The sequence below is a fragment of the Schistocerca serialis genome, chromosome 4 (assembly GCF_023864345.2).
Source record: "Schistocerca serialis cubense isolate TAMUIC-IGC-003099 chromosome 4, iqSchSeri2.2, whole genome shotgun sequence".
Taxonomy (NCBI): Eukaryota; Metazoa; Arthropoda; class Insecta; order Orthoptera; family Acrididae; genus Schistocerca; species Schistocerca serialis.
In genome coordinates, this window is record NC_064641.1 from 195,267,209 (window position 1) to 195,292,305 (window position 25,097).

Consider the following 25,097-nt stretch of genomic DNA (forward strand, 5'->3'; position numbering starts at 1 on the left):
ACCCTTTGGTTGAAAACCTAACGCTCTACCGACTCAGCTATGCGGACCCACGCAAGAGCATTATCGTACAGCTGCGTGGTGTGCGAGTGATTCGCATGTCGTAATTACTGGCTTACGGCTCCAATGGCGACTTCACCGACTTCCCACTGACGCACCGCTGACGCTAGTTTTCTGTCGTCTTAAAACGATGGACATACCTCCAAGCAGCTGCGAGATCTTAAGAAAAGAAACGCTGCACCACTGCTTTTGCCGCACTCGAGTGATTGAAATTGCGATTCTTAAAAAGAAAATGAGATGTTCGCTCTGTCCATCACTTTCGAGCACATCTGTGTACTCACGATCTCAGCGACGGCTTTCTGCAGTCCCAGCGTCAGTGTCAGTGTGAGGTGAACCGATAGCCAGAGTAAGCAGCGGTCGTCGCGAAAACTCAGTATTCTTAAAACGGAAATTTTCGTCTTGTTGAGAATGGCGTCACTGGTTTGCACCCGCATTCGCCCACACATGTCACATGTGTGCGAAAATGTTTGCTCCTCTTTACGCAAAATCGCACGCAGCCGGTAGGATTCGAACCTACGCTCCCAGAGGGAATCTGATTTCGAGTCAGACGCCTTAACCACTCGGCCACGACTGCCGTTAGCGCGGTGTTCTCCGGACACATGCAACTGCTACCGTTTAAAGCACTGTGGTGTCAGAAAACGGCGTAGCTGCATTATTTTCTGTAGCGTCTCCACCGCTACCAGACGAATCGCTACCAAAGTATTAAAATTTCCGCCTGGACAGGGACTTGAAACCTGGGCCCTTAGGTTAAAAGCCTAATGCTCTACCGACTGAGCTATCCGGGCTCACACGAGGCTGCAAAACCTCCCACGACGCACAACTATACATTGACTCATGTCCTTTACTGTTGTGCAATCGCTGTATGGGGCCGTTAACAAATAAAACGTCGCCTAAATGCTGTCTACAAACTTATCGCGCTAAGCTCGTAACACACTATCGAAGACTGCTGGCACATGATGCAACAACAAATTGCCCCAGTTGTTACGTCTCATACGTTGGAGCAGAGAATTTACGTGTTTTGTCGACACTCACTGGGCAATTGGAAATTTCACAAGCATTTCGAATGCAATGTTTCCCACGCTTTCGCTCATTTCACGGTTCCGTTGAAGACGTTCTTCACCACCTGACACAGAAACAGGAATGCAGTCGGTAGGATATTTTTAATTCTTTTGCTTCTAGGGGAGTTAGTTGTCTAGTGAGTTCCTCTTATGGCATGCACTAGACAACCAGAACAGCTACAGGAGAGAGTCATTTTTGTTGTCAGCGGTAGTTGCATTATCACAAACGCAGAGTAATTCCATTGGCGTCGCATCAAAACGAATCCCTGCCGAAACCCGGGATCGAACCAGGGACCTTTAGATCTTCACTCTAACGCTCTCCCAACTGAGCTATTTCGGCTGACGTTGAAGGTTGTCATTTGCATGTGTTCATTAACCTCTGCCTCGTTGCCAATTTCACAGTCACCTTCGTCTGATAAGACACAGGGGCGCTGAAAGGCGAGCAGCCGATGCAGTGAAGTTACACACACATTTCTTCTTCTTCCGTCATCGTAACAAGCAAACATGTCGACTCGATTCGTGTAATATTGACTTCGCTGACGCTAGAAAACCCGTGCTATATCGATGCCAGGGGCAACTCGTGTGCGGAGAACGAGACACAAGAAGGAGTGAGTCTCTCCACCGTATGAGAGGCAGTATCTAGCAGATACACACGGTAAAACAGTCGACTTGCGTTATCTCACACGTCATCGTCTGCAAGCTAAAATGGACACATCTGCACTGCCCAGTGAGGCGACACTTGTACTAACACCTGGTGGACGCCTGCGAGACGCGGAGATGAGCTGCAGCTTGTGGGCGCGACTGTAGCGCTGCGCCCTGGATCAAATAGCACTGCACATTGCTGGTGACCCACGTGTTTAGTAGTGACGCAACTGCTAGGATGCAGCTGAACGTCCGCCATTTGAGAGCGAGAAAATTTTCGCAGTCGGCAGGACTCGAACCTACGCTCCCAGAGGGAATCTGATTTCAAGTCAGACGCCTTAACCACTCGGCCACGACTGCCGGTGGCGGAAGCGACTCCCGACAACTGAAACCGCCATCTTTAGAAGCAATCTGGTGGCAGAAAACGGCGTGGCCTCACTCTTTCCTGTACGGTTTCCATTAGCCGTTACGAAAGTGTATTAATTTTCGCCCAGACAGGGACTTGAACCCAGGTGTATTAATTTTCGCCCAGACAGGGACTTGAACCCAGGACCCTTTGGTTGAAAACCTAACGCTCTACCGACTCAGCTATGCGGACCCACGCAAGAGCATTATCGTACAGCTGCGTGGTGTGCGAGTGATTCGCATGTCGTAATTACTGGCTTACGGCTCCAATGGCGACTTCACCGACTTCCCACTGACGCACCGCTGACGCTAGTTTTCTGTCGTCTTAAAACGATGGACATACCTCCAAGCAGCTGCGAGATCTTAAGAAAAGAAACGCTGCACCACTGCTTTTGCCGCACTCGAGTGATTGAAATTGCGATTCTTAAAAAGAAAATGAGATGTTCGCTCTGTCCATCACTTTCGAGCACATCTGTGTACTCACGATCTCAGCGACGGCTTTCTGCAGTCCCAGCGTCAGTGTCAGTGTGAGGTGAACCGATAGCCAGAGTAAGCAGCGGTCGTCGCGAAAACTCAGTATTCTTAAAACGGAAATTTTCGTCTTGTTGAGAATGGCGTCACTGGTTTGCACCCGCATTCGCCCACACATGTCACATGTGTGCGAAAATGTTTGCTCCTCTTTACGCAAAATCGCACGCAGCCGGTAGGATTCGAACCTACGCTCCCAGAGGGAATCTGATTTCGAGTCAGACGCCTTAACCACTCGGCCACGACTGCCGTTAGCGCGGTGTTCTCCGGACACATGCAACTGCTACCGTTTAAAGCACTGTGGTGTCAGAAAACGGCGTAGCTGCATTATTTTCTGTAGCGTCTCCACCGCTACCAGACGAATCGCTACCAAAGTATTAAAATTTCCGCCTGGACAGGGACTTGAAACCTGGGCCCTTAGGTTAAAAGCCTAATGCTCTACCGACTGAGCTATCCGGGCTCACACGAGGCTGCAAAACCTCCAACGACGCACAACTATACATTGACTCATGTCCTTTACTGTTGTGCAATCGCTGTATGGGGCCGTTAACAAATAAAACGTCGCCTAAATGCTGTCTACAAACTTATCGCGCTAAGCTCGTAACACACTATCGAAGACTGCTGGCACATGATGCAACAACAAATTGCCCCAGTTGTTACGTCTCATACGTTGGAGCAGAGAATTTACGTGTTTTGTCGACACTCACTGGGCAATTGGAAATTTCACAAGCATTTCGAATGCAATGTTTCCCACGCTTTCGCTCATTTCACGGTTCCGTTGAAGACGTTCTTCACCACCTGACACAGAAACAGGAATGCAGTCGGTAGGATATTTTTAATTCTTTTGCTTCTAGGGGAGTTAGTTGTCTAGTGAGTTCCTCTTATGGCATGCACTAGACAACCAGAACAGCTACAGGAGAGAGTCATTTTTGTTGTCAGCGGTAGTTGCATTATCACAAACGCAGAGTAATTCCATTGGCGTCGCATCAAAACGAATCCCTGCCGAAACCCGGGATCGAACCAGGGACCTTTAGATCTTCAGTCTAACGCTCTCCCAACTGAGCTATTTCGGCTGACGTTGAAGGTTGTCATTTGCATGTGTTCATTAACCTCTGCCTCGTTGCCAATTTCACAGTCACCTTCGTCTGATAAGACACAGGGGCGCTGAAAGGCGAGCAGCCGATGCAGTGAAGTTACACACACATTTCTTCTTCTTCCGTCATCGTAACAAGCAAACATGTCGACTCGATTCGTGTAATATTGACTTCGCTGACGCTAGAAAACCCGTGCTATATCGATGCCAGGGGCAACTCGTGTGCGGAGAACGAGACACAAGAAGGAGTGAGTCTCTCCACCGTATGAGAGGCAGTATCTAGCAGATACACACGGTAAAACATTCGACTTGCGTTAGCTCACACGTCATCGTCTGCAAGCTAAAATGGACACATCTGCACTGCCCAGTGAGGCGACACTTGTACTAACACCTGGTGGACGCCTGCGAGACGCGGAGATGAGCTGCAGCTTGTGGGCGCGACTGTAGCGCTGCGCCCTGGATCAAATAGCACTGCACATTGCTGGTGACCCACGTGTTTAGTAGTGACGCAACTGCTAGGATGCAGCTGAACGTCCGCCATTTGAGAGCGAGAAAATTTTCGCAGTCGGCAGGACTCGAACCTACGCTCCCAGAGGGAATCTGATTTCAAGTCAGACGCCTTAACCACTCGGCCACGACTGCCGGTGGCGGAAGCGACTCCCGACAACTGAAACCGCCATCTTTAGAAGCAATCTGGTGGCAGAAAACGGCGTGGCCTCACTCTTTCCTGTACGGTTTCCATTAGCCGTTACGAAAGTGTATTAATTTTCGCCCAGACAGGGACTTGAACCCAGGTGTATTAATTTTCGCCCAGACAGGGACTTGAACCCAGGACCCTTTGGTTGAAAACCTAACGCTCTACCGACTCAGCTATGCGGACCCACGCAAGAGCATTATCGTACAGCTGCGTGGTGTGCGAGTGATTCGCATGTCGTAATTACTGGCTTACGGCTCCAATGGCGACTTCACCGACTTCCCACTGACGCACCGCTGACGCTAGTTTTCTGTCGTCTTAAAACGATGGACATACCTCCAAGCAGCTGCGAGATCTTAAGAAAAGAAACGCTGCACCACTGCTTTTGCCGCACTCGAGTGATTGAAATTGCGATTCTTAAAAAGAAAATGAGATGTTCGCTCTGTCCATCACTTTCGAGCACATCTGTGTACTCACGATCTCAGCGACGGCTTTCTGCAGTCCCAGCGTCAGTGTCAGTGTGAGGTGAACCGATAGCCAGAGTAAGCAGCGGTCGTCGCGAAAACTCAGTATTCTTAAAACGGAAATTTTCGTCTTGTTGAGAATGGCGTCACTGGTTTGCACCCGCATTCGCCCACACATGTCACATGTGTGCGAAAATGTTTGCTCCTCTTTACGCAAAATCGCACGCAGCCGGTAGGATTCGAACCTACGCTCCCAGAGGGAATCTGATTTCGAGTCAGACGCCTTAACCACTCGGCCACGACTGCCGTTAGCGCGGTGTTCTCCGGACACATGCAACTGCTACCGTTTAAAGCACTGTGGTGTCAGAAAACGGCGTAGCTGCATTATTTTCTGTAGCGTCTCCACCGCTACCAGACGAATCGCTACCAAAGTATTAAAATTTCCGCCTGGACAGGGACTTGAAACCTGGGCCCTTAGGTTAAAAGCCTAATGCTCTACCGACTGAGCTATCCGGGCTCACACGAGGCTGCAAAACCTCCCACGACGCACAACTATACATTGACTCATGTCCTTTACTGTTGTGCAATCGCTGTATGGGGCCGTTAACAAATAAAACGTCGCCTAAATGCTGTCTACAAACTTATCGCGCTAAGCTCGTAACACACTATCGAAGACTGCTGGCACATGATGCAACAACAAATTGCCCCAGTTGTTACGTCTCATACGTTGGAGCAGAGAATTTACGTGTTTTGTCGACACTCACTGGGCAATTGGAAATTTCACAAGCATTTCGAATGCAATGTTTCCCACGCTTTCGCTCATTTCACGGTTCCGTTGAAGACGTTCTTCACCACCTGACACAGAAACAGGAATGCAGTCGGTAGGATATTTTTAATTCTTTTGCTTCTAGGGGAGTTAGTTGTCTAGTGAGTTCCTCTTATGGCATGCACTAGACAACCAGAACAGCTACAGGAGAGAGTCATTTTTGTTGTCAGCGGTAGTTGCATTATCACAAACGCAGAGTAATTCCATTGGCGTCGCATCAAAACGAATCCCTGCCGAAACCCGGGATCGAACCAGGGACCTTTAGATCTTCAGTCTAACGCTCTCCCAACTGAGCTATTTCGGCTGACGGTGAAGGTTGTCATTTGCATGTGTTCATTAACCTCTGCCTCGTTGCCAATTTCACAGTCACCTTCGTCTGATAAGACACAGGGGCGCTGAAAGGCGAGCAGCCGATGCAGTGAAGTTACACACACATTTCTTCTTCTTCCGTCATCGTAACAAGCAAACATGTCGACTCGATTCGTGTAATATTGACTTCGCTGACGCTAGAAAACCCGTGCTATATCGATGCCAGGGGCAACTCGTGTGCGGAGAACGAGACACAAGAAGGAGTGAGTCTCTCCACCGTATGAGAGGCAGTATCTAGCAGATACACACGGTAAAACATTCGACTTGCGTTAGCTCACACGTCATCGTCTGCAAGCTAAAATGGACACATCTGCACTGCCCAGTGAGGCGACACTTGTACTAACACCTGGTGGACGCCTGCGAGACGCGGAGATGAGCTGCAGCTTGTGGGCGCGACTGTAGCGCTGCGCCCTGGATCAAATAGCACTGCACATTGCTGGTGACCCACGTGTTTAGTAGTGACGCAACTGCTAGGATGCAGCTGAACGTCCGCCATTTGAGAGCGAGAAAATTTTCGCAGTCGGCAGGACTCGAACCTACGCTCCCAGAGGGAATCTGATTTCAAGTCAGACGCCTTAACCACTCGGCCACGACTGCCGGTGGCGGAAGCGACTCCCGACAACTGAAACCGCCATCTTTAGAAGCAATCTGGTGGCAGAAAACGGCGTGGCCTCACTCTTTCCTGTACGGTTTCCATTAGCCGTTACGAAAGTGTATTAATTTTCGCCCAGACAGGGACTTGAACCCAGGTGTATTAATTTTCGCCCAGACAGGGACTTGAACCCAGGACCCTTTGGTTGAAAACCTAACGCTCTACCGACTCAGCTATGCGGACCCACGCAAGAGCATTATCGTACAGCTGCGTGGTGTGCGAGTGATTCGCATGTCGTAATTACTGGCTTACGGCTCCAATGGCGACTTCACCGACTTCCCACTGACGCACCGCTGACGCTAGTTTTCTGTCGTCTTAAAACGATGGACATACCTCCAAGCAGCTGCGAGATCTTAAGAAAAGAAACGCTGCACCACTGCTTTTGCCGCACTCGAGTGATTGAAATTGCGATTCTTAAAAAGAAAATGAGATGTTCGCTCTGTCCATCACTTTCGAGCACATCTGTGTACTCACGATCTCAGCGACGGCTTTCTGCAGTCCCAGCGTCAGTGTCAGTGTGAGGTGAACCGATAGCCAGAGTAAGCAGCGGTCGTCGCGAAAACTCAGTATTCTTAAAACGGAAATTTTCGTCTTGTTGAGAATGGCGTCACTGGTTTGCACCCGCATTCGCCCACACATGTCACATGTGTGCGAAAATGTTTGCTCCTCTTTACGCAAAATCGCACGCAGCCGGTAGGATTCGAACCTACGCTCCCAGAGGGAATCTGATTTCGAGTCAGACGCCTTAACCACTCGGCCACGACTGCCGTTAGCGCGGTGTTCTCCGGACACATGCAACTGCTACCGTTTAAAGCACTGTGGTGTCAGAAAACGGCGTAGCTGCATTATTTTCTGTAGCGTCTCCACCGCTACCAGACGAATCGCTACCAAAGTATTAAAATTTCCGCCTGGACAGGGACTTGAAACCTGGGCCCTTAGGTTAAAAGCCTAATGCTCTACCGACTGAGCTATCCGGGCTCACACGAGGCTGCAAAACCTCCAACGACGCACAACTATACATTGACTCATGTCCTTTACTGTTGTGCAATCGCTGTATGGGGCCGTTAACAAATAAAACGTCGCCTAAATGCTGTCTACAAACTTATCGCGCTAAGCTCGTAACACACTATCGAAGACTGCTGGCACATGATGCAACAACAAATTGCCCCAGTTGTTACGTCTCATACGTTGGAGCAGAGAATTTACGTGTTTTGTCGACACTCACTGGGCAATTGGAAATTTCACAAGCATTTCGAATGCAATGTTTCCCACGCTTTCGCTCATTTCACGGTTCCGTTGAAGACGTTCTTCACCACCTGACACAGAAACAGGAATGCAGTCGGTAGGATATTTTTAATTCTTTTGCTTCTAGGGGAGTTAGTTGTCTAGTGAGTTCCTCTTATGGCATGCACTAGACAACCAGAACAGCTACAGGAGAGAGTCATTTTTGTTGTCAGCGGTAGTTGCATTATCACAAACGCAGAGTAATTCCATTGGCGTCGCATCAAAACGAATCCCTGCCGAAACCCGGGATCGAACCAGGGACCTTTAGATCTTCAGTCTAACGCTCTCCCAACTGAGCTATTTCGGCTGACGTTGAAGGTTGTCATTTGCATGTGTTCATTAACCTCTGCCTCGTTGCCAATTTCACAGTCACCTTCGTCTGATAAGACACAGGGGCGCTGAAAGGCGAGCAGCCGATGCAGTGAAGTTACACACACATTTCTTCTTCTTCCGTCATCGTAACAAGCAAACATGTCGACTCGATTCGTGTAATATTGACTTCGCTGACGCTAGAAAACCCGTGCTATATCGATGCCAGGGGCAACTCGTGTGCGGAGAACGAGACACAAGAAGGAGTGAGTCTCTCCACCGTATGAGAGGCAGTATCTAGCAGATACACACGGTAAAACATTCGACTTGCGTTAGCTCACACGTCATCGTCTGCAAGCTAAAATGGACACATCTGCACTGCCCAGTGAGGCGACACTTGTACTAACACCTGGTGGACGCCTGCGAGACGCGGAGATGAGCTGCAGCTTGTGGGCGCGACTGTAGCGCTGCGCCCTGGATCAAATAGCACTGCACATTGCTGGTGACCCACGTGTTTAGTAGTGACGCAACTGCTAGGATGCAGCTGAACGTCCGCCATTTGAGAGCGAGAAAATTTTCGCAGTCGGCAGGACTCGAACCTACGCTCCCAGAGGGAATCTGATTTCAAGTCAGACGCCTTAACCACTCGGCCACGACTGCCGGTGGCGGAAGCGACTCCCGACAACTGAAACCGCCATCTTTAGAAGCAATCTGGTGGCAGAAAACGGCGTGGCCTCACTCTTTCCTGTACGGTTTCCATTAGCCGTTACGAAAGTGTATTAATTTTCGCCCAGACAGGGACTTGAACCCAGGTGTATTAATTTTCGCCCAGACAGGGACTTGAACCCAGGACCCTTTGGTTGAAAACCTAACGCTCTACCGACTCAGCTATGCGGACCCACGCAAGAGCATTATCGTACAGCTGCGTGGTGTGCGAGTGATTCGCATGTCGTAATTACTGGCTTACGGCTCCAATGGCGACTTCACCGACTTCCCACTGACGCACCGCTGACGCTAGTTTTCTGTCGTCTTAAAACGATGGACATACCTCCAAGCAGCTGCGAGATCTTAAGAAAAGAAACGCTGCACCACTGCTTTTGCCGCACTCGAGTGATTGAAATTGCGATTCTTAAAAAGAAAATGAGATGTTCGCTCTGTCCATCACTTTCGAGCACATCTGTGTACTCACGATCTCAGCGACGGCTTTCTGCAGTCCCAGCGTCAGTGTCAGTGTGAGGTGAACCGATAGCCAGAGTAAGCAGCGGTCGTCGCGAAAACTCAGTATTCTTAAAACGGAAATTTTCGTCTTGTTGAGAATGGCGTCACTGGTTTGCACCCGCATTCGCCCACACATGTCACATGTGTGCGAAAATGTTTGCTCCTCTTTACGCAAAATCGCACGCAGCCGGTAGGATTCGAACCTACGCTCCCAGAGGGAATCTGATTTCGAGTCAGACGCCTTAACCACTCGGCCACGACTGCCGTTAGCGCGGTGTTCTCCGGACACATGCAACTGCTACCGTTTAAAGCACTGTGGTGTCAGAAAACGGCGTAGCTGCATTATTTTCTGTAGCGTCTCCACCGCTACCAGACGAATCGCTACCAAAGTATTAAAATTTCCGCCTGGACAGGGACTTGAAACCTGGGCCCTTAGGTTAAAAGCCTAATGCTCTACCGACTGAGCTATCCGGGCTCACACGAGGCTGCAAAACCTCCCACGACGCACAACTATACATTGACTCATGTCCTTTACTGTTGTGCAATCGCTGTATGGGGCCGTTAACAAATAAAACGTCGCCTAAATGCTGTCTACAAACTTATCGCGCTAAGCTCGTAACACACTATCGAAGACTGCTGGCACATGATGCAACAACAAATTGCCCCAGTTGTTACGTCTCATACGTTGGAGCAGAGAATTTACGTGTTTTGTCGACACTCACTGGGCAATTGGAAATTTCACAAGCATTTCGAATGCAATGTTTCCCACGCTTTCGCTCATTTCACGGTTCCGTTGAAGACGTTCTTCACCACCTGACACAGAAACAGGAATGCAGTCGGTAGGATATTTTTAATTCTTTTGCTTCTAGGGGAGTTAGTTGTCTAGTGAGTTCCTCTTATGGCATGCACTAGACAACCAGAACAGCTACAGGAGAGAGTCATTTTTGTTGTCAGCGGTAGTTGCATTATCACAAACGCAGAGTAATTCCATTGGCGTCGCATCAAAACGAATCCCTGCCGAAACCCGGGATCGAACCAGGGACCTTTAGATCTTCAGTCTAACGCTCTCCCAACTGAGCTATTTCGGCTGACGGTGAAGGTTGTCATTTGCATGTGTTCATTAACCTCTGCCTCGTTGCCAATTTCACAGTCACCTTCGTCTGATAAGACACAGGGGCGCTGAAAGGCGAGCAGCCGATGCAGTGAAGTTACACACACATTTCTTCTTCTTCCGTCATCGTAACAAGCAAACATGTCGACTCGATTCGTGTAATATTGACTTCGCTGACGCTAGAAAACCCGTGCTATATCGATGCCAGGGGCAACTCGTGTGCGGAGAACGAGACACAAGAAGGAGTGAGTCTCTCCACCGTATGAGAGGCAGTATCTAGCAGATACACACGGTAAAACATTCGACTTGCGTTAGCTCACACGTCATCGTCTGCAAGCTAAAATGGACACATCTGCACTGCCCAGTGAGGCGACACTTGTACTAACACCTGGTGGACGCCTGCGAGACGCGGAGATGAGCTGCAGCTTGTGGGCGCGACTGTAGCGCTGCGCCCTGGATCAAATAGCACTGCACATTGCTGGTGACCCACGTGTTTAGTAGTGACGCAACTGCTAGGATGCAGCTGAACGTCCGCCATTTGAGAGCGAGAAAATTTTCGCAGTCGGCAGGACTCGAACCTACGCTCCCAGAGGGAATCTGATTTCAAGTCAGACGCCTTAACCACTCGGCCACGACTGCCGGTGGCGGAAGCGACTCCCGACAACTGAAACCGCCATCTTTAGAAGCAATCTGGTGGCAGAAAACGGCGTGGCCTCACTCTTTCCTGTACGGTTTCCATTAGCCGTTACGAAAGTGTATTAATTTTCGCCCAGACAGGGACTTGAACCCAGGTGTATTAATTTTCGCCCAGACAGGGACTTGAACCCAGGACCCTTTGGTTGAAAACCTAACGCTCTACCGACTCAGCTATGCGGACCCACGCAAGAGCATTATCGTACAGCTGCGTGGTGTGCGAGTGATTCGCATGTCGTAATTACTGGCTTACGGCTCCAATGGCGACTTCACCGACTTCCCACTGACGCACCGCTGACGCTAGTTTTCTGTCGTCTTAAAACGATGGACATACCTCCAAGCAGCTGCGAGATCTTAAGAAAAGAAACGCTGCACCACTGCTTTTGCCGCACTCGAGTGATTGAAATTGCGATTCTTAAAAAGAAAATGAGATGTTCGCTCTGTCCATCACTTTCGAGCACATCTGTGTACTCACGATCTCAGCGACGGCTTTCTGCAGTCCCAGCGTCAGTGTCAGTGTGAGGTGAACCGATAGCCAGAGTAAGCAGCGGTCGTCGCGAAAACTCAGTATTCTTAAAACGGAAATTTTCGTCTTGTTGAGAATGGCGTCACTGGTTTGCACCCGCATTCGCCCACACATGTCACATGTGTGCGAAAATGTTTGCTCCTCTTTACGCAAAATCGCACGCAGCCGGTAGGATTCGAACCTACGCTCCCAGAGGGAATCTGATTTCGAGTCAGACGCCTTAACCACTCGGCCACGACTGCCGTTAGCGCGGTGTTCTCCGGACACATGCAACTGCTACCGTTTAAAGCACTGTGGTGTCAGAAAACGGCGTAGCTGCATTATTTTCTGTAGCGTCTCCACCGCTACCAGACGAATCGCTACCAAAGTATTAAAATTTCCGCCTGGACAGGGACTTGAAACCTGGGCCCTTAGGTTAAAAGCCTAATGCTCTACCGACTGAGCTATCCGGGCTCACACGAGGCTGCAAAACCTCCCACGACGCACAACTATACATTGACTCATGTCCTTTACTGTTGTGCAATCGCTGTATGGGGCCGTTAACAAATAAAACGTCGCCTAAATGCTGTCTACAAACTTATCGCGCTAAGCTCGTAACACACTATCGAAGACTGCTGGCACATGATGCAACAACAAATTGCCCCAGTTGTTACGTCTCATACGTTGGAGCAGAGAATTTACGTGTTTTGTCGACACTCACTGGGCAATTGGAAATTTCACAAGCATTTCGAATGCAATGTTTCCCACGCTTTCGCTCATTTCACGGTTCCGTTGAAGACGTTCTTCACCACCTGACACAGAAACAGGAATGCAGTCGGTAGGATATTTTTAATTCTTTTGCTTCTAGGGGAGTTAGTTGTCTAGTGAGTTCCTCTTATGGCATGCACTAGACAACCAGAACAGCTACAGGAGAGAGTCATTTTTGTTGTCAGCGGTAGTTGCATTATCACAAACGCAGAGTAATTCCATTGGCGTCGCATCAAAACGAATCCCTGCCGAAACCCGGGATCGAACCAGGGACCTTTAGATCTTCAGTCTAACGCTCTCCCAACTGAGCTATTTCGGCTGACGTTGAAGGTTGTCATTTGCATGTGTTCATTAACCTCTGCCTCGTTGCCAATTTCACAGTCACCTTCGTCTGATAAGACACAGGGGCGCTGAAAGGCGAGCAGCCGATGCAGTGAAGTTACACACACATTTCTTCTTCTTCCGTCATCGTAACAAGCAAACATGTCGACTCGATTCGTGTAATATTGACTTCGCTGACGCTAGAAAACCCGTGCTATATCGATGCCAGGGGCAACTCGTGTGCGGAGAACGAGACACAAGAAGGAGTGAGTCTCTCCACCGTATGAGAGGCAGTATCTAGCAGATACACACGGTAAAACATTCGACTTGCGTTAGCTCACACGTCATCGTCTGCAAGCTAAAATGGACACATCTGCACTGCCCAGTGAGGCGACACTTGTACTAACACCTGGTGGACGCCTGCGAGACGCGGAGATGAGCTGCAGCTTGTGGGCGCGACTGTAGCGCTGCGCCCTGGATCAAATAGCACTGCACATTGCTGGTGACCCACGTGTTTAGTAGTGACGCAACTGCTAGGATGCAGCTGAACGTCCGCCATTTGAGAGCGAGAAAATTTTCGCAGTCGGCAGGACTCGAACCTACGCTCCCAGAGGGAATCTGATTTCAAGTCAGACGCCTTAACCACTCGGCCACGACTGCCGGTGGCGGAAGCGACTCCCGACAACTGAAACCGCCATCTTTAGAAGCAATCTGGTGGCAGAAAACGGCGTGGCCTCACTCTTTCCTGTACGGTTTCCATTAGCCGTTACGAAAGTGTATTAATTTTCGCCCAGACAGGGACTTGAACCCAGGTGTATTAATTTTCGCCCAGACAGGGACTTGAACCCAGGACCCTTTGGTTGAAAACCTAACGCTCTACCGACTCAGCTATGCGGACCCACGCAAGAGCATTATCGTACAGCTGCGTGGTGTGCGAGTGATTCGCATGTCGTAATTACTGGCTTACGGCTCCAATGGCGACTTCACCGACTTCCCACTGACGCACCGCTGACGCTAGTTTTCTGTCGTCTTAAAACGATGGACATACCTCCAAGCAGCTGCGAGATCTTAAGAAAAGAAACGCTGCACCACTGCTTTTGCCGCACTCGAGTGATTGAAATTGCGATTCTTAAAAAGAAAATGAGATGTTCGCTCTGTCCATCACTTTCGAGCACATCTGTGTACTCACGATCTCAGCGACGGCTTTCTGCAGTCCCAGCGTCAGTGTCAGTGTGAGGTGAACCGATAGCCAGAGTAAGCAGCGGTCGTCGCGAAAACTCAGTATTCTTAAAACGGAAATTTTCGTCTTGTTGAGAATGGCGTCACTGGTTTGCACCCGCATTCGCCCACACATGTCACATGTGTGCGAAAATGTTTGCTCCTCTTTACGCAAAATCGCACGCAGCCGGTAGGATTCGAACCTACGCTCCCAGAGGGAATCTGATTTCGAGTCAGACGCCTTAACCACTCGGCCACGACTGCCGTTAGCGCGGTGTTCTCCGGACACATGCAACTGCTACCGTTTAAAGCACTGTGGTGTCAGAAAACGGCGTAGCTGCATTATTTTCTGTAGCGTCTCCACCGCTACCAGACGAATCGCTACCAAAGTATTAAAATTTCCGCCTGGACAGGGACTTGAAACCTGGGCCCTTAGGTTAAAAGCCTAATGCTCTACCGACTGAGCTATCCGGGCTCACACGAGGCTGCAAAACCTCCCACGACGCACAACTATACATTGACTCATGTCCTTTACTGTTGTGCAATCGCTGTATGGGGCCGTTAACAAATAAAACGTCGCCTAAATGCTGTCTACAAACTTATCGCGCTAAGCTCGTAACACACTATCGAAGACTGCTGGCACATGATGCAACAACAAATTGCCCCAGTTGTTACGTCTCATACGTTGGAGCAGAGAATTTACGTGTTTTGTCGACACTCACTGGGCAATTGGAAATTTCACAAGCATTTCGAATGCAATGTTTCCCACGCTTTCGCTCATTTCACGGTTCCGTTGAAGACGTTCTTCACCACCTGACACAGAAACAGGAATGCAGTCGGTAGGATATTTTTAATTCTTTTGCTTCTAGGGGAGTTAGTTGTCTAGTGAGTTCCTCTTATGGCATGCACTAGACAACCAGAACAGCTACAGGAGAGAGTCATTTTTGTTGTCAGCGGTAGTTGCATTATCACAAACGCAGAGTAATTCCATTGGCGTCGCATCAAAACGAATCCCTGCCGAAACCCGGGATCGAACCAGGGACCTTTAGATCTTCACTCTAACGCTCTCCCAACTGAGCTATTTCGGCTGACGTTGAAGGTTGTCATTTGCATGTGTTCATTAACCTCTGCCTCGTTGCCAATTTCACAGTCACCTTCGTCTGATAAGACACAGGGGCGCTGAAAGGCGAGCAGCCGATGCAGTGAAGTTACACACACATTTCTTCTTCTTCCGTCATCGTAACAAGCAAACATGTCGACTCGATTCGTGTAATATTGACTTCGCTGACGCTAGAAAACCCGTGCTATATCGATGCCAGGGGCAACTCGTGTGCGGAGAACGAGACACAAGAAGGAGTGAGTCTCTCCACCGTATGAGAGGCAGTATCTAGCAGATACACACGGTAAAACATTCGACTTGCGTTAGCTCACACGTCATCGTCTGCAAGCTAAAATGGACACATCTGCACTGCCCAGTGAGGCGACACTTGTACTAACACCTGGTGGACGCCTGCGAGACGCGGAGATGAGCTGCAGCTTGTGGGCGCGACTGTAGCGCTGCGCCCTGGATCAAATAGCACTGCACATTGCTGGTGACCCACGTGTTTAGTAGTGACGCAACTGCTAGGATGCAGCTGAACGTCCGCCATTTGAGAGCGAGAAAATTTTCGCAGTCGGCAGGACTCGAACCTACGCTCCCAGAGGGAATCTGATTTCAAGTCAGACGCCTTAACCACTCGGCCACGACTGCCGGTGGCGGAAGCGACTCCCGACAACTGAAACCGCCATCTTTAGAAGCAATCTGGTGGCAGAAAACGGCGTGGCCTCACTCTTTCCTGTACGGTTTCCATTAGCCGTTACGAAAGTGTATTAATTTTCGCCCAGACAGGGACTTGAACCCAGGTGTATTAATTTTCGCCCAGACAGGGACTTGAACCCAGGACCCTTTGGTTGAAAACCTAACGCTCTACCGACTCAGCTATGCGGACCCACGCAAGAGCATTATCGTACAGCTGCGTGGTGTGCGAGTGATTCGCATGTCGTAATTACTGGCTTACGGCTCCAATGGCGACTTCACCGACTTCCCACTGACGCACCGCTGACGCTAGTTTTCTGTCGTCTTAAAACGATGGACATACCTCCAAGCAGCTGCGAGATCTTAAGAAAAGAAACGCTGCACCACTGCTTTTGCCGCACTCGAGTGATTGAAATTGCGATTCTTAAAAAGAAAATGAGATGTTCGCTCTGTCCATCACTTTCGAGCACATCTGTGTACTCACGATCTCAGCGACGGCTTTCTGCAGTCCCAGCGTCAGTGTCAGTGTGAGGTGAACCGATAGCCAGAGTAAGCAGCGGTCGTCGCGAAAACTCAGTATTCTTAAAACGGAAATTTTCGTCTTGTTGAGAATGGCGTCACTGGTTTGCACCCGCATTCGCCCACACATGTCACATGTGTGCGAAAATGTTTGCTCCTCTTTACGCAAAATCGCACGCAGCCGGTAGGATTCGAACCTACGCTCCCAGAGGGAATCTGATTTCGAGTCAGACGCCTTAACCACTCGGCCACGACTGCCGTTAGCGCGGTGTTCTCCGGACACATGCAACTGCTACCGTTTAAAGCACTGTGGTGTCAGAAAACGGCGTAGCTGCATTATTTTCTGTAGCGTCTCCACCGCTACCAGACGAATCGCTACCAAAGTATTAAAATTTCCGCCTGGACAGGGACTTGAAACCTGGGCCCTTAGGTTAAAAGCCTAATGCTCTACCGACTGAGCTATCCGGGCTCACACGAGGCTGCAAAACCTCCCACGACGCACAACTATACATTGACTCATGTCCTTTACTGTTGTGCAATCGCTGTATGGGGCCGTTAACAAATAAAACGTCGCCTAAATGCTGTCTACAAACTTATCGCGCTAAGCTCGTAACACACTATCGAAGACTGCTGGCACATGATGCAACAACAAATTGCCCCAGTTGTTACGTCTCATACGTTGGAGCAGAGAATTTACGTGTTTTGTCGACACTCACTGGGCAATTGGAAATTTCACAAGCATTTCGAATGCAATGTTTCCCACGCTTTCGCTCATTTCACGGTTCCGTTGAAGACGTTCTTCACCACCTGACACAGAAACAGGAATGCAGTCGGTAGGATATTTTTAATTCTTTTGCTTCTAGGGGAGTTAGTTGTCTAGTGAGTTCCTCTTATGGCATGCACTAGACAACCAGAACAGCTACAGGAGAGAGTCATTTTTGTTGTCAGCGGTAGTTGCATTATCACAAACGCAGAGTAATTCCATTGGCGTCGCATCAAAACGAATCCCTGCCGAAACCCGGGATCGAACCAGGGACCTTTAGATCTTCACTCTAACGCTCTCCCAACTGAGCTATTTCGGCTGACGTTGAAGGTTGTCATTTGCATGTGTTCATTAACCTCTGCCTCGTTGCCAATTTCACAGTCACCTTCGTCTGATAAGACACAGGGGCGCTGAAAGGCGAGCAGCCGATGCAGTGAAGTTACACACACATTTCTTCTTCTTCCGTCATCGTAACAAGCAAACATGTCGACTCGATTCGTGTAATATTGACTTCGCTGACGCTAGAAAACCCGTGCTATATCGATGCCAGGGGCAACTCGTGTGCGGAGAACGAGACACAAGAAGGAGTGAGTCTCTCCACCGTATGAGAGGCAGTATCTAGCAGATACACACGGTAAAACATTCGACTTGCGTTAGCTCACACGTCATCGTCTGCAAGCTAAAATGGACACATCTGCACTGCCCAGTGAGGCGACACTTGTACTAACACCTGGTGGACGCCTGCGAGACGCGGAGATGAGCTGCAGCTTGTGGGCGCGACTGTAGCGCTGCGCCCTGGATCAAATAGCACTGCACATTGCTGGTGACCCACGTGTTTAGTAGTGACGCAACTGCTAGGATGCAGCTGAACGTCCGCCATTTGAGAGCGAGAAAATTTTCGCAGTCGGCAGGACTCGAACCTACGCTCCCAGAGGGAATCTGATTTCAAGTCAGACGCCTTAACCACTCGGCCACGACTGCCGGTGGCGGAAGCGACTCCCGACAACTGAAACCGCCATCTTTAGAAGCAATCTGGTGGCAGAAAACGGCGTGGCCTCACTCTTTCCTGTACGGTTTCCATTAGCCGTTACGAAAGTGTATTAATTTTCGCCCAGACAGGGACTTGAACCCAGGTGTATTAATTTTCGCCCAGACAGGGACTTGAACCCAGGACCCTTTGGTTGAAAACCTAACGCTCTACCGACTCAGCTATGCGGACCCACGCAAGAGCATTATCGTACAGCTGCGTGGTGTGCGAGTGATTCGCATGTCGTAATTACTGGCTTACGGCTCCAATGGCGACTTCACCGACTTCCCACTGACGCACCGCTGACGCTAGTTTTCTGTCGTCTTAAAACGATGGACATACCTCCAAGCAGCTGCGAGATCTTAAGAAAAGAAACGCTGCACCACTGCTTTTGCCGCACTCGAGTGATTGAAATTGCGATTCTTAAAAAGAAAATGAGATGTTCGCTCTGTCCATCACTTTCGAGCACATCTGTGTACTCACGATCTCAGCGACGGCTTTCTGCAGTCCCAGCGTCAGTGTCAGTGTGAGGTGAACCGATAGCCAGAGTAAGCAGCGGTCGTCGCGAAAACTCAGTATTCTTAAAACGGAAATTTTCGTCTTGTTGAGAATGGCGTCACTGGTTTGCACCCGCATTCGCCCACACATGTCACATGTGTGCGAAAATGTTTGCTCCTCTTTACGCAAAATCGCACGCAGCCGGTAGGATTCGAACCTACGCTCCCAGAGGGAATCTGATTTCGAGTCAGACGCCTTAACCACTCGGCCACGACTGCCGTTAGCGCGGTGTTCTCCGGACACATGCAACTGCTACCGTTTAAAGCACTGTGGTGTCAGAAAACGGCGTAGCTGCATTATTTTCTGTAGCGTCTCCACCGCTACCAGACGAATCGCTACCAAAGTATTAAAATTTCCGCCTGGACAGGGACTTGAAACCTGGGCCCTTAGGTTAAAAGCCTAATGCTCTACCGACTGAGCTATCCGGGCTCACACGAGGCTGCAAAACCTCCCACGACGCACAACTATACATTGACTCATGTCCTTTACTGTTGTGCAATCGCTGTATGGGGCCGTTAACAAATAAAACGTCGCCTAAATGCTGTCTACAAACTTATCGCGCTAAGCTCGTAACACACTATCGAAGACTGCTGGCACATGATGCAACAACAAATTGCCCCAGTTGTTACGTCTCATACGTTGGAGCAGAGAATTTACGTGTTTTGTCGACACTCACTGGGCAATTGGAAATTTCACAAGCATTTCGAATGCAATGTTTCCCACGCTTTCGCTCATTTCACGGTTCCGTTGAAGACGTTCTTCACCACCTGACACAGAAACAGGAATGCAGTCGGTAGGATATTTTTAATTCTTTTGCTTCTAGGGGAGTTAGTTGTCTAGTGAGTTCCTCTTATGGCATGCACTAGACAACCAGAACAGCTACAGGAGAGAGTCATTTTTGTTGTCAGCGGTAGTTGCATTATCACAAACGCAGAGTAATTCCATTGGCGTCGCATCAAAACGAATCCCTGCCGAAACCCGGGATCGAACCAGGGACCTTTAGATCTTCAGTCTAACGCTCTCCCAACTGAGCTATTTCGGCTGACGGTGAAGGTTGTCATTTGCATGTGTTCATTAACCTCTGCCTCGTTGCCAATTTCACAGTCACCTTCGTCTGATAAGACACAGGGGCGCTGAAAGGCGAGCAGCCGATGCAGTGAAGTTACACACACATTTCTTCTTCTTCCGTCATCGTAACAAGCAAACATGTCGACTCGATTCGTGTAATATTGACTTCGCTGACGCTAGAAAACCCGTGCTATATCGATGCCAGGGGCAACTCGTGTGCGGAGAACGAGACACAAGAAGGAGTGAGTCTCTCCACCGTATGAGAGGCAGTATCTAGCAGATACACACGGTAAAACATTCGACTTGCGTTAGCTCACACGTCATCGTCTGCAAGCTAAAATGGACACATCTGCACTGCCCAGTGAGGCGACACTTGTACTAACACCTGGTGGACGCCTGCGAGACGCGGAGATGAGCTGCAGCTTGTGGGCGCGACTGTAGCGCTGCGCCCTGGATCAAATAGCACTGCACATTGCTGGTGACCCACGTGTTTAGTAGTGACGCAACTGCTAGGATGCAGCTGAACGTCCGCCATTTGAGAGCGAGAAAATTTTCGCAGTCGGCAGGACTCGAACCTACGCTCCCAGAGGGAATCTGATTTCGAGTGAGACGCCTTAACCACTCGGCCACGACTGCCTGTGGCGGAAGCGACTCCCGACAACTGAAACCGCCATCTTTAGAAGCAATCTGGTGGCAGAAAACGGCGTGGCCTCACTCTTTCCTGTACGGTTTCCATTAGCCGTTACGAAAGTGTATTAATTTTCGCCCAGACAGGGACTTGAACCCAGGTGTATTAATTTTCGCCCAGACAGGGACTTGAACCCAGGACCCTTTGGTTGAAAACCTAACGCTCTACCGACTCAGCTATGCGGACCCACGCAAGAGCATTATCGTACAGCTGCGTGGTGTGCGAGTGATTCGCATGTCGTAATTACTGGCTTACGGCTCCAATGGCGACTTCACCGACTTCCCACTGACGCACCGCTGACGCTAGTTTTCTGTCGTCTTAAAACGATGGACATACCTCCAAGCAGCTGCGAGATCTTAAGAAAAGAAACGCTGCACCACTGCTTTTGCCGCACTCGAGTGATTGAAATTGCGATTCTTAAAAAGAAAATGAGATGTTCGCTCTGTCCATCACTTTCGAGCACATCTGTGTACTCACGATCTCAGCGACGGCTTTCTGCAGTCCCAGCGTCAGTGTCAGTGTGAGGTGAACCGATAGCCAGAGTAAGCAGCGGTCGTCGCGAAAACTCAGTATTCTTAAAACGGAAATTTTCGTCTTGTTGAGAATGGCGTCACTGGTTTGCACCCGCATTCGCCCACACATGTCACATGTGTGCGAAAATGTTTGCTCCTCTTTACGCAAAATCGCACGCAGCCGGTAGGATTCGAACCTACGCTCCCAGAGGGAATCTGATTTCGAGTCAGACGCCTTAACCACTCGGCCACGACTGCCGTTAGCGCGGTGTTCTCCGGACACATGCAACTGCTACCGTTTAAAGCACTGTGGTGTCAGAAAACGGCGTAGCTGCATTATTTTCTGTAGCGTCTCCACCGCTACCAGACGAATCGCTACCAAAGTATTAAAATTTCCGCCTGGACAGGGACTTGAAACCTGGGCCCTTAGGTTAAAAGCCTAATGCTCTACCGACTGAGCTATCCGGGCTCACACGAGGCTGCAAAACCTCCCACGACGCACAACTATACATTGACTCATGTCCTTTACTGTTGTGCAATCGCTGTATGGGGCCGTTAACAAATAAAACGTCGCCTAAATGCTGTCTACAAACTTATCGCGCTAAGCTCGTAACACACTATCGAAGACTGCTGGCACATGATGCAACAACAAATTGCCCCAGTTGTTACGTCTCATACGTTGGAGCAGAGAATTTACGTGTTTTGTCGACACTCACTGGGCAATTGGAAATTTCACAAGCATTTCGAATGCAATGTTTCCCACGCTTTCGCTCATTTCACGGTTCCGTTGAAGACGTTCTTCACCACCTGACACAGAAACAGGAATGCAGTCGGTAGGATATTTTTAATTCTTTTGCTTCTAGGGGAGTTAGTTGTCTAGTGAGTTCCTCTTATGGCATGCACTAGACAACCAGAACAGCTACAGGAGAGAGTCATTTTTGTTGTCAGCGGTAGTTGCATTATCACAAACGCAGAGTAATTCCATTGGCGTCGCATCAAAACGAATCCCTGCCGAAACCCGGGATCGAACCAGGGACCTTTAGATCTTCAGTCTAACGCTCTCCCAACTGAGCTATTTCGGCTGACGGTGAAGGTTGTCATTTGCATGTGTTCATTAACCTCTGCCTCGTTGCCAATTTCACAGTCACCTTCGTCTGATAAGACACAGGGGCGCTGAAAGGCGAGCAGCCGATGCAGTGAAGTTACACACACATTTCTTCTTCTTCCGTCATCGTAACAAGCAAACATGTCGACTCGATTCGTGTAATATTGACTTCGCTGACGCTAGAAAACCCGTGCTATATCGATGCCAGGGGCAACTCGTGTGCGGAGAACGAGACACAAGAAGGAGTGAGTCTCTCCACCGTATGAGAGGCAGTATCTAGCAGATACACACGGTAAAACATTCGACTTGCGTTAGCTCACACGTCATCGTCTGCAAGCTAAAATGGACACATCTGCACTGCCCAGTGAGGCGACACTTGTACTAACACCTGGTGGACGCCTGCGAGACGCGGAGATGAGCTGCAGCTTGTGGGCGCGACTGTAGCGCTGCGCCCTGGATCAAATAGCACTGCACATTGCTGGTGACCCACGTGTTTAGTAGTGACGCAACTGCTAGGATGCAGCTGAACGTCCGCCATTTGAGAGCGAGAAAATTTTCGCAGTCGGCAGGACTCGAACCTACGCTCCCAGAGGGAATCTGATTTCAAGTCAGACGCCTTAACCACTCGGCCACGACTGCCGGTGGCGGAAGCGACTCCCGACAACTGAAACCGCCATCTTTAGAAGCAATCTGGTGGCAGAAAACGGCGTGGCCTCACTCTTTCCTGTACGGTTTCCATTAGCCGTTACGAAAGTGTATTAATTTTCGCCCAGACAGGGACTTGAACCCAGGTGTATTAATTTTCGCCCAGACAGGGACTTGAACCCAGGACCCTTTGGTTGAAAACCTAACGCTCTACCGACTCAGCTATGCGGACCCACGCAAGAGCATTATCGTACAGCTGCGTGGTGTGCGAGTGATTCGCATGTCGTAATTACTGGCTTACGGCTCCAATGGCGACTTCACCGACTTCCCACTGACGCACCGCTGACGCTAGTTTTCTGTCGTCTTAAAACGATGGACATACCTCCAAGCAGCTGCGAGATCTTAAGAAAAGAAACGCTGCACCACTGCTTTTGCCGCACTCGAGTGATTGAAATTGCGATTCTTAAAAAGAAAATGAGATGTTCGCTCTGTCCATCACTTTCGAGCACATCTGTGTACTCACGATCTCAGCGACGGCTTTCTGCAGTCCCAGCGTCAGTGTCAGTGTGAGGTGAACCGATAGCCAGAGTAAGCAGCGGTCGTCGCGAAAACTCAGTATTCTTAAAACGGAAATTTTCGTCTTGTTGAGAATGGCGTCACTGGTTTGCACCCGCATTCGCCCACACATGTCACATGTGTGCGAAAATGTTTGCTCCTCTTTACGCAAAATCGCACGCAGCCGGTAGGATTCGAACCTACGCTCCCAGAGGGAATCTGATTTCGAGTGAGACGCCTTAACCACTCGGCCACGACTGCCTGTGGCGGAAGTATCTTCCGACAAGTGAAACTGCCGCTATCACACCCACTGGTTGTTTTATTCATAACCACTTCTCTCCTTTTCCACATTCCTTTCCGCTGCCACCCTTCCCCCACTCAAACGTCCTGACTGCACCTGTCAGCCCGACCTCCCACTCCCCTCCCCCTCCCCCCAATCCCTGCAAGCAGCGCAACAACCTCCCATACTCCTACCCTGCTATTACTCTCTCTTCCCTTCCCAGCCTCCTCCTTATCCATACTACTCACTGACTGCCTATCCCTTTAGGTGCTGTGGGTGTTCATAGTCCAGCCATCAGTGGCTGATACAGTGGTCATGTGTGTGTAGAGTTGTGCTTATGCTTGGGTGGGTGTTTTCTACTTCAGAAGAAGACCTTTTTGCCGAAAGCTTTAACGTACAGTAGCATTTTTATTGTTTCTGTCTGTGTGTTAAAAACTCCTTAATTCCCTTTTGGCAGCTTTGACTGAATTCAATATCTTGCATATTATCCAACAGCTCCTAAAAGGCCTTGTCTTCTGTCCTATTTTATCCTCTGCAGCTGTCACTATTTTATTTCTCAAAACTAGCTACTTGTTATGTACTGTATTCCATTCCCCTAATTCAGTCCACTGACCTTGATTATGGCTTTGAAACTCTCAACCACCTCTGGTTCTCTCATTCTCCTTAATTTCACACTTTTCTACAACTTCTTCAGTTTTAATCTGCAGTCCATAACCAAATTATGGTCAGAGCACATTTGCCCCTGGAAAAGTTTTGTAGTTTATAATATTATTTTGAAATTTGTGTCTTACCATTATATGATATACCCCAAACTAGATGGTTTTTTCAAAATCTCTTTCACATTTACAACCTTTTGACAAGTACTCAAAATATTCCAGCTGTTGCTTAAATTTTGAATAAAGGTCATCAGGAATGGTGGTTATCAGGATAAGAAGTCACCCTTATTCCATCTGTGATGTATCCAAAGAGAGCAGAGGAGTGAACAGAGGTCCAAGGCACTCCTTGCCCCTGGGATGGAGAACTGCCTTTAGAAGCTGAAAGAATAAGCCATAAGCTGTCGACATGAAGATGCCCAACACAATGTAAATCACCACATTAAGGCACATCATAAATATCCACAGGACATGTGTCCTGTAATTATAAACTGTCATCATGATTTCTCCATTGTCAAAAGATTCCAGAGTAGCCCCCATCTGGACCTTCACCAGCAGGCTGCCGAGGGGTAACTGACCATGGGACAAAGATGGAATATTATACAAAGGGATAACATTTTATGAGTCAGAGCACAGAATTTCAGAAATTTGCATGTAGCAGTAAAACTAGAAAAAAAGGAAACGCTAAGACTCAATCTAGGTATAGTGAGCAAG

At 49.2% G+C, this 25,097-nt stretch overlaps 41 non-coding genes across 41 annotated transcripts; all 41 read right to left on the reverse strand.

The window, feature by feature from the left end:
- Positions 1–549: 549 nt before the first annotated feature.
- On the reverse strand, positions 550–631 carry Trnas-cga (transfer RNA serine (anticodon CGA)). Its single transcript has one exon. It is a non-coding gene; the product is annotated as a tRNA-Ser (tRNA).
- Positions 632–769: 138 nt separating this feature from the next.
- Positions 770–842, reverse strand: Trnak-uuu (transfer RNA lysine (anticodon UUU)). The gene has a single exon. It is a non-coding gene; the product is annotated as a tRNA-Lys (tRNA).
- A 540-nt stretch (positions 843–1,382) lies between these two features.
- Trnaf-gaa (transfer RNA phenylalanine (anticodon GAA)) lies at positions 1,383–1,455 on the reverse strand. Its single transcript has one exon. It is a non-coding gene; the product is annotated as a tRNA-Phe (tRNA).
- A 580-nt stretch (positions 1,456–2,035) lies between these two features.
- Trnas-uga (transfer RNA serine (anticodon UGA)) lies at positions 2,036–2,117 on the reverse strand. The gene has a single exon. It is a non-coding gene; the product is annotated as a tRNA-Ser (tRNA).
- Positions 2,118–2,857: 740 nt separating this feature from the next.
- Trnas-cga (transfer RNA serine (anticodon CGA)) lies at positions 2,858–2,939 on the reverse strand. The gene has a single exon. It is a non-coding gene; the product is annotated as a tRNA-Ser (tRNA).
- Positions 2,940–3,077: 138 nt separating this feature from the next.
- On the reverse strand, positions 3,078–3,150 carry Trnak-uuu (transfer RNA lysine (anticodon UUU)). The gene has a single exon. It is a non-coding gene; the product is annotated as a tRNA-Lys (tRNA).
- Positions 3,151–3,690: 540 nt separating this feature from the next.
- On the reverse strand, positions 3,691–3,763 carry Trnaf-gaa (transfer RNA phenylalanine (anticodon GAA)). The gene has a single exon. It is a non-coding gene; the product is annotated as a tRNA-Phe (tRNA).
- Positions 3,764–4,343: 580 nt separating this feature from the next.
- On the reverse strand, positions 4,344–4,425 carry Trnas-uga (transfer RNA serine (anticodon UGA)). The gene has a single exon. It is a non-coding gene; the product is annotated as a tRNA-Ser (tRNA).
- A 740-nt stretch (positions 4,426–5,165) lies between these two features.
- Trnas-cga (transfer RNA serine (anticodon CGA)) lies at positions 5,166–5,247 on the reverse strand. The gene has a single exon. It is a non-coding gene; the product is annotated as a tRNA-Ser (tRNA).
- A 138-nt stretch (positions 5,248–5,385) lies between these two features.
- Positions 5,386–5,458, reverse strand: Trnak-uuu (transfer RNA lysine (anticodon UUU)). Its single transcript has one exon. It is a non-coding gene; the product is annotated as a tRNA-Lys (tRNA).
- Positions 5,459–5,998: 540 nt separating this feature from the next.
- Trnaf-gaa (transfer RNA phenylalanine (anticodon GAA)) lies at positions 5,999–6,071 on the reverse strand. The gene has a single exon. It is a non-coding gene; the product is annotated as a tRNA-Phe (tRNA).
- A 580-nt stretch (positions 6,072–6,651) lies between these two features.
- On the reverse strand, positions 6,652–6,733 carry Trnas-uga (transfer RNA serine (anticodon UGA)). Its single transcript has one exon. It is a non-coding gene; the product is annotated as a tRNA-Ser (tRNA).
- Positions 6,734–7,473: 740 nt separating this feature from the next.
- Trnas-cga (transfer RNA serine (anticodon CGA)) lies at positions 7,474–7,555 on the reverse strand. Its single transcript has one exon. It is a non-coding gene; the product is annotated as a tRNA-Ser (tRNA).
- Positions 7,556–7,693: 138 nt separating this feature from the next.
- Positions 7,694–7,766, reverse strand: Trnak-uuu (transfer RNA lysine (anticodon UUU)). Its single transcript has one exon. It is a non-coding gene; the product is annotated as a tRNA-Lys (tRNA).
- Positions 7,767–8,306: 540 nt separating this feature from the next.
- On the reverse strand, positions 8,307–8,379 carry Trnaf-gaa (transfer RNA phenylalanine (anticodon GAA)). The gene has a single exon. It is a non-coding gene; the product is annotated as a tRNA-Phe (tRNA).
- Positions 8,380–8,959: 580 nt separating this feature from the next.
- Positions 8,960–9,041, reverse strand: Trnas-uga (transfer RNA serine (anticodon UGA)). The gene has a single exon. It is a non-coding gene; the product is annotated as a tRNA-Ser (tRNA).
- A 740-nt stretch (positions 9,042–9,781) lies between these two features.
- On the reverse strand, positions 9,782–9,863 carry Trnas-cga (transfer RNA serine (anticodon CGA)). Its single transcript has one exon. It is a non-coding gene; the product is annotated as a tRNA-Ser (tRNA).
- Positions 9,864–10,001: 138 nt separating this feature from the next.
- Positions 10,002–10,074, reverse strand: Trnak-uuu (transfer RNA lysine (anticodon UUU)). The gene has a single exon. It is a non-coding gene; the product is annotated as a tRNA-Lys (tRNA).
- A 540-nt stretch (positions 10,075–10,614) lies between these two features.
- Positions 10,615–10,687, reverse strand: Trnaf-gaa (transfer RNA phenylalanine (anticodon GAA)). The gene has a single exon. It is a non-coding gene; the product is annotated as a tRNA-Phe (tRNA).
- Positions 10,688–11,267: 580 nt separating this feature from the next.
- Positions 11,268–11,349, reverse strand: Trnas-uga (transfer RNA serine (anticodon UGA)). The gene has a single exon. It is a non-coding gene; the product is annotated as a tRNA-Ser (tRNA).
- Positions 11,350–12,089: 740 nt separating this feature from the next.
- On the reverse strand, positions 12,090–12,171 carry Trnas-cga (transfer RNA serine (anticodon CGA)). Its single transcript has one exon. It is a non-coding gene; the product is annotated as a tRNA-Ser (tRNA).
- Positions 12,172–12,309: 138 nt separating this feature from the next.
- On the reverse strand, positions 12,310–12,382 carry Trnak-uuu (transfer RNA lysine (anticodon UUU)). Its single transcript has one exon. It is a non-coding gene; the product is annotated as a tRNA-Lys (tRNA).
- Positions 12,383–12,922: 540 nt separating this feature from the next.
- Positions 12,923–12,995, reverse strand: Trnaf-gaa (transfer RNA phenylalanine (anticodon GAA)). Its single transcript has one exon. It is a non-coding gene; the product is annotated as a tRNA-Phe (tRNA).
- A 580-nt stretch (positions 12,996–13,575) lies between these two features.
- On the reverse strand, positions 13,576–13,657 carry Trnas-uga (transfer RNA serine (anticodon UGA)). The gene has a single exon. It is a non-coding gene; the product is annotated as a tRNA-Ser (tRNA).
- A 740-nt stretch (positions 13,658–14,397) lies between these two features.
- Trnas-cga (transfer RNA serine (anticodon CGA)) lies at positions 14,398–14,479 on the reverse strand. Its single transcript has one exon. It is a non-coding gene; the product is annotated as a tRNA-Ser (tRNA).
- Positions 14,480–14,617: 138 nt separating this feature from the next.
- Positions 14,618–14,690, reverse strand: Trnak-uuu (transfer RNA lysine (anticodon UUU)). The gene has a single exon. It is a non-coding gene; the product is annotated as a tRNA-Lys (tRNA).
- A 540-nt stretch (positions 14,691–15,230) lies between these two features.
- On the reverse strand, positions 15,231–15,303 carry Trnaf-gaa (transfer RNA phenylalanine (anticodon GAA)). The gene has a single exon. It is a non-coding gene; the product is annotated as a tRNA-Phe (tRNA).
- A 580-nt stretch (positions 15,304–15,883) lies between these two features.
- Trnas-uga (transfer RNA serine (anticodon UGA)) lies at positions 15,884–15,965 on the reverse strand. Its single transcript has one exon. It is a non-coding gene; the product is annotated as a tRNA-Ser (tRNA).
- Positions 15,966–16,705: 740 nt separating this feature from the next.
- Trnas-cga (transfer RNA serine (anticodon CGA)) lies at positions 16,706–16,787 on the reverse strand. The gene has a single exon. It is a non-coding gene; the product is annotated as a tRNA-Ser (tRNA).
- A 138-nt stretch (positions 16,788–16,925) lies between these two features.
- On the reverse strand, positions 16,926–16,998 carry Trnak-uuu (transfer RNA lysine (anticodon UUU)). The gene has a single exon. It is a non-coding gene; the product is annotated as a tRNA-Lys (tRNA).
- Positions 16,999–17,538: 540 nt separating this feature from the next.
- On the reverse strand, positions 17,539–17,611 carry Trnaf-gaa (transfer RNA phenylalanine (anticodon GAA)). The gene has a single exon. It is a non-coding gene; the product is annotated as a tRNA-Phe (tRNA).
- A 580-nt stretch (positions 17,612–18,191) lies between these two features.
- On the reverse strand, positions 18,192–18,273 carry Trnas-uga (transfer RNA serine (anticodon UGA)). Its single transcript has one exon. It is a non-coding gene; the product is annotated as a tRNA-Ser (tRNA).
- A 740-nt stretch (positions 18,274–19,013) lies between these two features.
- Positions 19,014–19,095, reverse strand: Trnas-cga (transfer RNA serine (anticodon CGA)). The gene has a single exon. It is a non-coding gene; the product is annotated as a tRNA-Ser (tRNA).
- A 138-nt stretch (positions 19,096–19,233) lies between these two features.
- Positions 19,234–19,306, reverse strand: Trnak-uuu (transfer RNA lysine (anticodon UUU)). Its single transcript has one exon. It is a non-coding gene; the product is annotated as a tRNA-Lys (tRNA).
- A 540-nt stretch (positions 19,307–19,846) lies between these two features.
- Trnaf-gaa (transfer RNA phenylalanine (anticodon GAA)) lies at positions 19,847–19,919 on the reverse strand. The gene has a single exon. It is a non-coding gene; the product is annotated as a tRNA-Phe (tRNA).
- A 580-nt stretch (positions 19,920–20,499) lies between these two features.
- Trnas-cga (transfer RNA serine (anticodon CGA)) lies at positions 20,500–20,581 on the reverse strand. Its single transcript has one exon. It is a non-coding gene; the product is annotated as a tRNA-Ser (tRNA).
- A 740-nt stretch (positions 20,582–21,321) lies between these two features.
- Trnas-cga (transfer RNA serine (anticodon CGA)) lies at positions 21,322–21,403 on the reverse strand. Its single transcript has one exon. It is a non-coding gene; the product is annotated as a tRNA-Ser (tRNA).
- A 138-nt stretch (positions 21,404–21,541) lies between these two features.
- On the reverse strand, positions 21,542–21,614 carry Trnak-uuu (transfer RNA lysine (anticodon UUU)). Its single transcript has one exon. It is a non-coding gene; the product is annotated as a tRNA-Lys (tRNA).
- Positions 21,615–22,154: 540 nt separating this feature from the next.
- Positions 22,155–22,227, reverse strand: Trnaf-gaa (transfer RNA phenylalanine (anticodon GAA)). The gene has a single exon. It is a non-coding gene; the product is annotated as a tRNA-Phe (tRNA).
- A 580-nt stretch (positions 22,228–22,807) lies between these two features.
- On the reverse strand, positions 22,808–22,889 carry Trnas-uga (transfer RNA serine (anticodon UGA)). Its single transcript has one exon. It is a non-coding gene; the product is annotated as a tRNA-Ser (tRNA).
- Positions 22,890–23,629: 740 nt separating this feature from the next.
- Positions 23,630–23,711, reverse strand: Trnas-cga (transfer RNA serine (anticodon CGA)). The gene has a single exon. It is a non-coding gene; the product is annotated as a tRNA-Ser (tRNA).
- Positions 23,712–25,097: the final 1,386 nt, after the last annotated feature.